The following is an 11,381-nucleotide window of genomic DNA, read 5'->3' as shown; positions in this document are numbered from 1 at the left end:
ACTGGCCCAGTAGTGTTGCCTCTGACCCCACACACACGATTAGAGCACCATGCACCACACAACACACAAACAGCACATCATGTTCACACACGATGATAAAATTAATTTTAATTTTAAGATGAGTCCTCCAAGCTGAAGCAGATCTGATTTCAAAGTCCGGGCATTCGTATTTTGCTATGGTTACTGTTATTAATACATTTAAATTAAATTTTAAGACGAGCCCTCCAAGCTGAAGCAGATCTGATTTCTAAGTCTGGTATTCCTACTTTGCTATGGTTACTGTTACTCACCATGTAGGTTGCATTCGAAGCAAATGACAAAATCAACTCTTTGCTGAACTTGCAACCATTAAAAGCCGTTTTAAAATTTCAGATTCTTCCAAGCCATTTTGCAATAAGTGCGCACATCTTGGCTTATTCTTAGCAGCAGCATTCTCAGGTCAAGAACACTTACTTCAGCGCACTTTTATCTCTAGTCCTAAATAGGAATTTAGAAGAATAGCTGAGGACGTGTCAAAGCACTGCAGGTAGGTTTTGGACCATTGCTAGGAACAAAAGTACACATGGTTTTTCTGAAAACATTTCTTAAGCAAAACTCTCACTGATGTCAGAATTGTTACTTACTTCAACCTTTAGAAGAAATCTTTGTGAACTTTATCTTGGTGAAAGTAAAAAACAAAAAGAAAAAAGACAACTTAGATATAGTTCGGAGTCTAATCTTCCCTGGCCTTTCAGACTTTGACATGTTGCTAATATTTGTGTGCACACACACACACACCCTCAAGTGTACACACACACACACACACACACACACACGTGAATGATGCCATTGTCCTTAATTCTGCATCACTCAGAGCCTCCCACCCCGTTCTAGCCCTCCTTCTCATCTCTCACCCATGAGGGTTTTCATCTGTTTGATTTAGGACGCAGTGAACAGATATTTTTATCTTAATTCCATACCAGAAAAAACCTGAAGTCATGAAAACAAACTGAAAAGGAGAGTCATCTTTAACAAGATCTTAAGAACCAGACCCAACACCCGTTGCCAAACTCAATGAAGAACTGTTTGGAGTAAAAACAGAACATCACTGTGGGATTGAGCCAACTAGAAGGGCAGATACACTATGACAGTTCTGGCTTGTATAATCTCCCTGCCCTTGAAATGAACTCTGGGAACTTAACAATGAAGTAAGGAGGGTGCCTCCATCTCACAGAAGTGCCTAAAACTACCACTTAGAGGAAAGCCACTTAGAGGGAAGGACATTCCAAACTATTTAGGTTTCTATTTATGTTTGTACCTGTGTGTGCCTGTGTGTGCCTCTGTGTGTGTGTGTGTGCGCACTCAAACTTGCAGGTGCCTACAAAGCGAAGAGAAGGTGTTAGAGCCCCTGGAGCTGAGACAGGCATTCATAAGCTACCCAACATGGCTGCTGGGAACAGAATTCTAATCCTCTGCAAAAGCAGGAAAGGCTCTTTACTGAACAGTTTCTCCAGACCCTTATTCTTCTAAATTAATAGAAAGCTAAAACTCTTACTTCTAAGGACAAGGGACACTCTAGACTTCAGAAAGAACAGGTTTTGAATGTGGTAGAGTGCTTGCCCAGAAGGTACAAAGCCCTGGACTTGATCCCCAGTGCCACATAGTAAGATGGCTAATAAAGTTAACGGCTTTCCCACTCCTCGTTTCTAAAACTGTAATTGAAATAATAAAGACATAAAAGGAAACAAATAGCAGTTCTAGAATAACCAGGAAGGAAGTCATCATTCTTACTCCCACAAGGTAAGAATAAGACCACTACCACAATTTTTGAGCCAATTTTAAAGCAAACTCTATTAAATACTGGCTAGGACAATGGACACTGACCAGGTCCATACCGGGGATTCCCAGCGTATGGATCCAAAGTCTTTAGTTAGAGGCTTACAAAAGCAAAGCACACAAGACTATGTACTTGACACCTTCATCCAATCATGGGCAAGCATTCATGCTGATATCCTTCCCATCTACATGTGATCAAACCTATCCTGTGCAGTTGGGGCAAGCAAGCTTGTTTACAGAGACAAAAACACACAGCTTATTATCTTACGGGGACAGCAGGCCCTAGCATTCCAGGAAGCTATCTGTCCCTAGGGAGGTTAGAGACATTTTCATTTTACAGATCTCTTAAGCACAGTAATACAAACTTAAAACATCACTTTAGCTCTCACACTGTCACATCCTCAGTACATGAAAGGTCAATGGATTTCTAGAAGACAGGAAGTACATAGGTAAATGTTGCTGAGTGTATTTATTGGGTCTAAATATAAATATTTGACCCCCTGAGCCAACCTGTAAAAAGAAAACTGATGCTGGATTGTGCACCTAAGGGAGAGACACTTGTTACTTGTTTAGTGGAGTAAATAGATAAGCTTCACCAAAGGGGCCATTACAAACAATCACACAGCTCTCACAGGATAAAGGCTTACACTTTAGAGCTACTTTCTCAGGTCAGCGCTGTCCACAGACCAGCAGTTCTCCATGTGTACTGCCATGTGGGATGAGAGCCCAGATGGGGCGGCTCATGCTCTCAGCTCTCAGGAGGCAGAGGCAGGTGGATCTCTGTGAGCTCAAGGCCACCCTGGTCTACAAAGCAAGTTCCGGGACCTCCAGAGTTGTCACATGAAAACACCCTGTCTCAACAATCAAACAACAGTTACAAAAGTAGAAACCATTTTGCTTGTGTTTCGAGGCAGGGTCTCACTCTGTACCCCCAAAAGAGCCTGAAACGCTGTGTGCAGTTCAGATCCATCTCACATTCGCAGGAACTGTACAGCCTCAGTTTCCCCATTTAACACTCGGTGCTGGGATTACAGGCAGGAGCCACCATGCCTAGCTTTAATTCCCCTCATTTAAATTTCCAATAAAAACTATAAATAAACGTAACCCTCACAAACAACAGTTGTTTGGGCTCTTCAACGATTTGTTTGTAGAATCACATGTATTCTACACAGATTAGCCTGGAACTTACGATGTAAGCTAGGATAACAATGAACTTACGATCTTCCTGTCTTCACTCCCTCACACTTGTGTTTCCATATAGCCCATTCACACAGGGAGACACTGGGCTGCCCCTGTTCAAGTTTGAGAAAATTAATAAATAACCTATAATAAAAAGAAATGATTTCCTGTCGGTTTATGGCTCTGTCCTTGGGCAAAATACAAGTTCACGACTATAGCAGGTGTTTTCTTCCTGTCATGTCCTAGGATAGTTACCAAAGCAGGCTCTGGCCTGGCTGCTACAGTGAGAAAGTGACGACAGGAAGAGATTCAAGACACAGGCAGGGGAAGCCTCCTGAGAGGCAGTCAGAGTCCCACCGATGATGGCAGTTAAGCAGCTGGTCCTCCACTTAGTTCGCAAGCGCTAAAGTTGTGCTGGGCACCTGTGGATCAGAAAAGGACAGTATACCTTTTCTTTCACCTACCATAATTTTCCTTTTCTCCTAGGAATGGGTTATTTTCAATCTGGAAAATTATTATCTTATCAATGATAAGGTTGGGCACTGCAGTAAGTTGTTAATGCTTTATTAATTGTAAGAACATATGAATTATTCTGCTCAGACTACCAGTGAAAGGTTTGGCTTTGGTTAGGGGAGCAATGTAGTTTCTTTGAAAAATGCTAAAATGAATTCGTTTCCCTATCTCAATTCTCATGCGATTTGAAGTGTTCAGAAACTTACCCTTGTGCAGGTATGGGCCTTTGGAGAAATGGAAAATAGAAAACAGTTCTAGTGGCTAACATGTTATCTCGGTTTCCTATGTAATTGCCTCCACTTTTTGGTTTGGTTTGGTTTGGTTTGGTTTTTGTAGTGGGTAAGAGCACACCTAGTCCCAGATCTGCTGTTTTCTTCAGTGAGTTTTCTCATTCCCATTCTCATTCCTACCCTCGAGTAGCTAACCAGCAGTCCACTAGACACCGTACTAGAGATTTTTTTTTTACCCAATTGGTAAGATATAATTGCCCACCTAAACATACAAAACCCAGTACCATCCATCCCTTAAGAACATTTGTAACAACCTGTAAAGGTACAGCATGGAATCTTAACGTCACCCGCCATATTGTCCTGCTAGTATAGAGATTTGCAATGAAAACATTCGCCCTTTCTCTAGCAACTTCCCTCTCTAGGAAAGCAAGAGCACATGAGAGTTTTTGAGAAGGAGCAGAAAGCTGTTGTTTAAAGGTGGCTGAAAGGTGGTATTGTATGTGTTTCAATGCCAAAATGTCTGCCGCTGCCATTTCTGACTGCAGAGGACAAGTACCACAGAGCTTACCAAGGGCCCCAGTGCCTTCTCCTCTGTCACATTTCCTAGGGTTTGGAGAACTCCTCTAGGACTTCCTGGAACATGCAGGAGGGAAGTAGATATGTGGGTCACATCTGAAATCTGCTTTCAAAATTCCTATCTCCTTAGTCTGTCCATACACCATCAGTGAATGTTCTGGCATTAAACTTCTCTGAATGTAGGTTTTCCCTGAGCTCAAATTTTAGTCATCTGAGCAAGCCATAAGAGCCATTACCAGCTTTAAAAGAGCAAAGCCAGAATAGCTGGTAAATATATTCATATCCTATGCTAATCCTGATATAAAATTATATCCTATTCTTTTTGGCCTACATCCTTAGAATCTATTCCCACACATACTTCTGAGTTTCTACTATATATGAGTCATTAAATACTGTGCCTTTTTTTTTTTTTTTTAAGAACAGCAAACAATTTCTCCCTAGATCACAGTCTGCCTTTGTCTTGTTGAACCTCCTCATGTCTGCCTCTTTGGTCCAAGCTAGGAAATACCAAACACCGGAAGCAGGTCTTGAGGCTAAGCAACCCTTGCAAAGCAATTGCCACAAATAAGGCAGGCCTGGTGACAGGTGCTTGTAAACCCAGCACTGGGATGGTACAGACAAAAAGGATACCTGAAGCTTGCCAGTCAGCCAACTTAGCCTGCGTAAGCTCCAGACCGGTGAGAGACCTTTTCTCAAAATACCAGGCAGGAATCCAAAAATGACACCAGAGTTGAATTCAGTTCACAGGTACATACGCAGTCAAACATACAAAAAAGCGGAGAGAAAGAGACTTAACAAACCTTCCAAATACAACATAAACGCACGGACAAGTACAGTGATTTGAAGCAACTATTAAACTTTGAGGGAACTCTGCTCTCTAAGACAGGGTCCGACCATGCAGCTCTGCTGCCTGGGAATCTGTTAATGCAGGGCCACGAACTAGACGGGCCAGCTTTGCCTCCTGCTGTGAAGTGTTGGGGAAGGATTAAGACCTGAATCACCACACCCAGCCTTAGGGGGTATGTTTTTCTTTCTCATGGCTATTCAGAGTGATTGACTCCACAAGGATTGAAACTTGAGAACGAATTTTAGCAAAAGGGAAGAAAAGAAAACGTCAATATCTTAAAAGCCAAGAGAAATAGACCTAACATCACTTTCAGAATCTTAGACTTTTAAGAGATTTTACAAATAAAAAATGAAACAGACAATTCACAGAAGAAATGGGGACCGTGATAAGCATTTGAAGAAAAAAAAATCAACCTCATTAGTAACCAAGGAAAAGTTAGACTGATAATATATATAAAAAATATTGGTTTAGTCATGATCCTTCTGTGCTAAGTCTAGAAGCATAAATTGGCATAGACTTTGGGGTATAATATGAGCCATTGTTTAACTGAGTCAATGTTTAAGCCACTGATTCCAGGTTCGGAATCTAAACAATCAAAGGGCACAGACAGATGCACACATGATAATTATTGTGTATGATAATTCATTCTAGCCCACCTCAAAGTCTTTCCATAAAGGAACAATGAATTCAGTGAAACATTATGCTTCGATAGAGACCTTCATATGCTAGAAAAATCTCACCATATTAACAAAGTCAAAAATGGGCTGCCAAATCATGTCAAATACTCAAATCAGTTATGTACATTGGTATATGCACTTATTGTTAGGTCTCAAACCTGGGACAAATGGCTGAGGTACCCACTTAACATATCAAAGGGAACACAGGCTGCCAAGTTTTCCCTGCAACCCCTCAATCCCTACCTGACTGGCCTATGCCGCCCCCTACCCTGAACTCCCCAGCTCAGGGAGCTGGGCACCTCTTCTCTATATAATCCAACCATTTGGGTCACCGATCTCTTTATAGCTTTGGGCATCCTGGCTGCAGTCCCTGGTTACCCTCTCCCCATATGAAACAGCTCAGTGTGATCATGTCTACTCTGGATTCTTCCAGAGGTCCCTGATTCTGGCTAGGTTCTCACAAAAACCTACAATAAGTCTTCTTCTCCTCCACTATACCTAAGAGCAGTCATATTTCCTTTCCTCTTTTTTCTTTTTTTCATTACATTAATATATAAAAATCTGTTGGCTGTGATGAGGGAAGGAGAATGTAATCAGACCGGATGGGATGAGAACATATTTTTCTCTCCTGAGCGACACAGCCAGAATACAGCAAATACAGAGGCGAATGCCAGCAGCAAACCACTGAACTGAGAACGGGACCCCTGTTGGAGGAATTAGAGAAAGGACTGGAAGAGCTTGAAGGGACTCGAGACCCCATATGTGCAACAATGCCCACCAACCAGAGCTTCCAGGGACTAAGCCACTACCCAAAGACTCTACATGGACTGACCCTGGACTCTGACCTCATAGGTAGCAATGAATATCCTAGTAAGAGCACCAGTGGAAGGGGAAGCCCTGGGTCCTACCAAGACTGAACCCCCAGTGAATGGGATTGTTTTGGGGGGAGGGCGGTAATGGGGGAGGACGGGGAGGGGAACACCCATATAGAAGGGGAAGGGGAGGGTTAGGGGGATGTTGGCCCAGAAACCGGGAAAGGGAATAACAATCGAAATGTAAATAAGAAATACCTAAGTTAATAAAGATGGAGATAAAAAAAAAAAAAAAAGAACATATTTTCCTCTATCTTGTGTTTTACAATTGCAGTGGTAATTATTTCTAGAAAGATGTGGTGATAGGTTTAGAAAGGGTGTGTGTACTCCCAAACCCCAGCCCAGCTGCATGCTGCATGGGAAGACCTCAGAGCAACTTGTATTATTATAATCCTATTGTCAGCACCCTTACCCTTCACAGCTATCAACACTGATATACCTCTCATCAGAGGAATTTAAGCAAGATTTACAAGAGAAACACATTTATTCACATAGCACATCTTTGAGGCAAGGCTATAATTCCAAAATCTACAGACATAATAAATGACTTGCCCAGATTCTCAACAAGTCAGGAAATGATCCAGAGACAGAATTCCACTCCTGTACAAATAAATATACACACTGGCTCTCAGCACAGTGCTATAAATACTCCATCCCCTGGCATCTCAGTCTCTCCTCAAGTAATTGAGTGTTTAAATGACTTGCAAACCCTCACGTTGGCATCAAAAACTGCCTATGTCTGGGATTCTTTTTTAAAGTAATGGCTTTATAAAGTTTAACATCAACCTTCCCATGAAAGTCAAGAGAATAAGATTCGTTTTCATCTTCTGTAAAATTCTAGAAAAAAATAGTGTTTCCCCCAAGTGACAGCTCTGATCATACCATTTCTCCTAAGATCAAAATCTTAGCAGGGGGACTCTGTAGCTGTATTGCTCTAATTCTGAAAGGATTCTTAAGGAAGTATGAAGATAAATGAATCAGAAAACTGATCAAGGAAAACTTGCCTCTTCCAATAACTTCTCGTGCAACCATGTGTAACTCCATCAAATTCCTGATCTCAAATTCCTCATGTATAAGATAATGCTTCCCTGATTAAATGCATGGGCTGTCTCAAGTTTCAAATAAGAGAGACTGTGAAGTGTTAGAACCTACTGTTATTGTTGAATGAAAAAAATAAAAATGAAGGACATAACTGCTCCTGGGTATAGTGGAGGAGAAAGTTTATTGAAAATAAAAGGGACAGCATAGCCAGAGGCAGAGACATCTAGAAGAGTCCAGAGTGGACATGACCTTGAGTCATGTAAGAGTTGGGGGGCAGGGAAAGAGAAGTGAGGGGGGAGAAGCTGCTGCCAAGAGGGCAAAAGGTTAAAGGGCAGCAGGTAACCAAAGTGGCTGGATTTTATAGGGAAGAGCCTCTGTGGGAAGGGCAACCTAGCCCCTGGGATGAGGAGTTCAAGGTAGAGGGCAGGGTAGGCCAGCCATACTCTGTAACAGGTAAGAACTGAGGGATGCTGGGAGAATCTGGGGTCTAGGTCCACTTTCATATGTTAAATAAGCACCTCAGCCATTTGTCCCAGGGTTTGAGACTTAGCAATATTAATGGAATTCTTCATGTAAGTGTATTTTCTACTCCATCTTCAAAATATAAAATACAAAATGTCTGATTTGCTAAGTTTAAGTCTCTCCAGTGGTAGCCCAGAAATTGTTTTGACTAGTTTAGTTCTAGACTGAGTCCTCATCTTCAACATCTAGAAAAGGAACATATGAAACTTGATAAGTGTGTCAGGTTTAGTCAAAGATTAGGGAGCACTGTGGAGAGCTTTTTGGGGCCATTTCTAGAAACTTGGCAGGAATTTGACATTGGGCCAGGACAAGGAAGTAAGCTTCAGGCAGGAATTTGACATTGGGCCAGGACAGGGAAGTAAGCTCAGGCAGAAATCTGATTTTACACTAGAACAAAGAAGTAGGCTTCAGGCAAGGCTATGACTTTGGGCTAGGACAGGGAAGTAGGCTCAGATAATCTTGGTCATTTCATAATCCCTTAGAAACAGTGAGCAAGGAGCTTTGTTTATTGCCTTGCTTGTTCCTTAACCTAGAACTGACCTTATTACTTGTGTGTAATTAAAATGGTATAAAAGCAGACTGGAAAAAAAAAAAAACAAAACAAACCCACTTCAGCCTCTGAAGAGGCTGAGGTCGTGCTACAGTGTTGCCTGTCTGTTTCTTTTTAGTCCTCAATCCCCCGCTGGAGAACCCGTTGCCTGACTGAGCCGGCTTGGTCAGAGCTTTATACTAGAGCTGTTTCCCACTGCAGTATCTGCCACATTCCTTTTCCGCACAAAATGCCCCTTCCTTCAGTTTCTGTTCTCACGACCCTACTTCCTAAACCAAAGCCAGAGCTGGATTAAAAGATGGGCATCTGGGCAGTGATCTGCCCACATCAGTCACCTATGAGGGTTCTGAAGCATCATTAGAATATGAACTTGCTACATAGGTAATTGAGGCATCCACAGGTAAACTCCCGCATGTTATCAGAGGCTTCTCACTGGCGTGGGGCCGTGGACCGAGCCACCAAACAGAAAAACTGGTAAGGTGGTATCAAAGTTCAGAACCCCAAGAAGATATGTAACTTCTGGTTCACTCTGAATAAGCCCTATGAATCTTCATCTGAAGTGGAAACTTTAGGGTTCTTTGGAAAGTTGGTTGGGTGGTGGTTTTGCTAGGGTAAACAGGTAAAGGAACATTTTGTTGAAGTAGACAAAGGTGTGAAAGGCTAAGGCAGACTCACAAAGGAGCATTTCCCTGAAGCAGACAAAGGAAAGAGGATGTTCTGCTAAAGCAAGCACTTGAAAGGACATGAAAGATTCTTTGCCAACCACATGCATATATTGTTCTGCCTTACATCGCTTGGTTGAGCTGCATTTGCAGGGACACCAAGAAATGCACTAAAAGATTCCTGGTGGTGCACTGCAGTTTCTTGCTACTGTCAAGGACTCAGGCTGTTTGGATGCACATACTGAGGCAAGGCACTTGGAGGACCTGTGATGTTTGGAGGGTATAAGTAGGAGTAACAGAGAAAGAGCTTGACTTGCTGATACAGCTAACTGTGCAATGCTTGTGGGTCTCCTGTCTTCGCTGATCTTCACTTCCCCGAGAGAGGCACAGCTGAGAACTTCTGATGTTCCTGTTGTTCCCTCCTGCTGACTCAGCTGAGGCTGAGGCCTGGCTGTCTTTGCTAGGTCGTGTCACTGTAAGACTCGAAGTGAGTCTTAACTACCAGGAAACCTCCCCCCCCCCAAAGTAAGACACGAGAATGGAGTTCAGTGCAAATGCAAGAGGTTTACTTTTTGGTGCGTTGGGGTAGACCTTCAATTAGCCTTTCGTGGCAAGTGACTAGAAGGTGACTCCAATGGCTATAACAAGCAATTTTTATACTTTTTAGGGGTGCAGTTACATCAGCAAGGTTACGGTTTAAACTTATTGGCTAAGCATATTGACCTTTGAATGTATTGGCTAGCAAGCATATGACGCTTCCGAACTCTATTTGGGACCAGAGGGTCAAGTGACTATCAGTACATTCTTTGGTTTTTCAAGAATGTCCTGGGGCTGGGGATTTAGCTCAGTGGTAGAGCGCTTACCTAGGAAGCGCAAGGCCCTGGGTTCGGTCCCCAGCTCCGGAAAAAAAAAAAAGAATGTCCCTGCTCCTCCAGAGAATGGTAGGTGGAGAATGGAACTTGGCCTAGCCTTGACCCGAGGTGGGAAGCTGGTACTTGGCCTAATCTTGACCTGAGGTGTTGGGTGTAAGGCTGGCAGAAGCCCCTAGGGTTCTTCACAGGAACCCCATAATCTACCTACTTTCTACCAGGTCAAGCTTCTTAATAGCTCTTACACTTTAGTAAAAACTAGGGTCCTTCATCACTACTGTTGCTAACCCAAGTCTACCGAACTGCTAGTACATCCATGAAGTATTTGCAAGCAGATTGAGCTGCTGCTGCCTGCTGACCTGTGAACTGATGTGCTGATTTCCAGACAACGCAGACAGGAGTTTTCCAAAGAACCTTTCTAAACAGGTTCACTTCCCCTGTATCCTTTTTTCCTCCACTACTTCTGCTGGGTGGTGGGAAGTGGGCTACAAGGGATGTTAAAGTGTTTAAGAACCAGTTACATTCATCCTCCATGAATAAAACAGTTTGGATAAGCAAGTGCTGTCTCCTTCGTCAAGAACCCCTGGTGGGGGAGGGAGTGCTATGTCATGAGCCTAAGTCTCCCATCGAAGGCCCCTCATACTCTGGACACTCACTCAGAGCTAAGCTGGATCCCCAGCCCTGGGCTCATTGCAAGCCAACAGGCCCAGCCATTCCCAACTCTTCCTGGTTCACAGCAATGTCTAGGTACACAGGAGGGTGGGAACCACTGTTCTCAACTCTTTGAATTTCTGAGTGGTGCCTGGGTGCATAAGAGTTTGAGAACCAAAGTCTCCAATCCAGCTCCCACCATTCCTCCCCTGGAGAAACACAGGCTGGGACCCCGTGATAGTTTGTACATGGTTGGCCCAGGTATGGCCCTATTGGAGTATGTGTGTCACTGTGGGTGTGGTCTTTAAGACTCATCCTAGCTGCTTGGAAGTCAGTATTCTGCTAGCATCCTTCAGACGAAGACGTAGAATTCTCAA

This window comes from Rattus norvegicus, chromosome 1 (genome assembly GCF_021556685.1).
Source record: "Rattus norvegicus strain SHRSP/BbbUtx chromosome 1, alternate assembly SHRSP_T2T, whole genome shotgun sequence".
Classification (NCBI taxonomy): Eukaryota; Metazoa; Chordata; class Mammalia; order Rodentia; family Muridae; genus Rattus; species Rattus norvegicus.
This window is presented reverse-complemented; position numbering follows the sequence as displayed.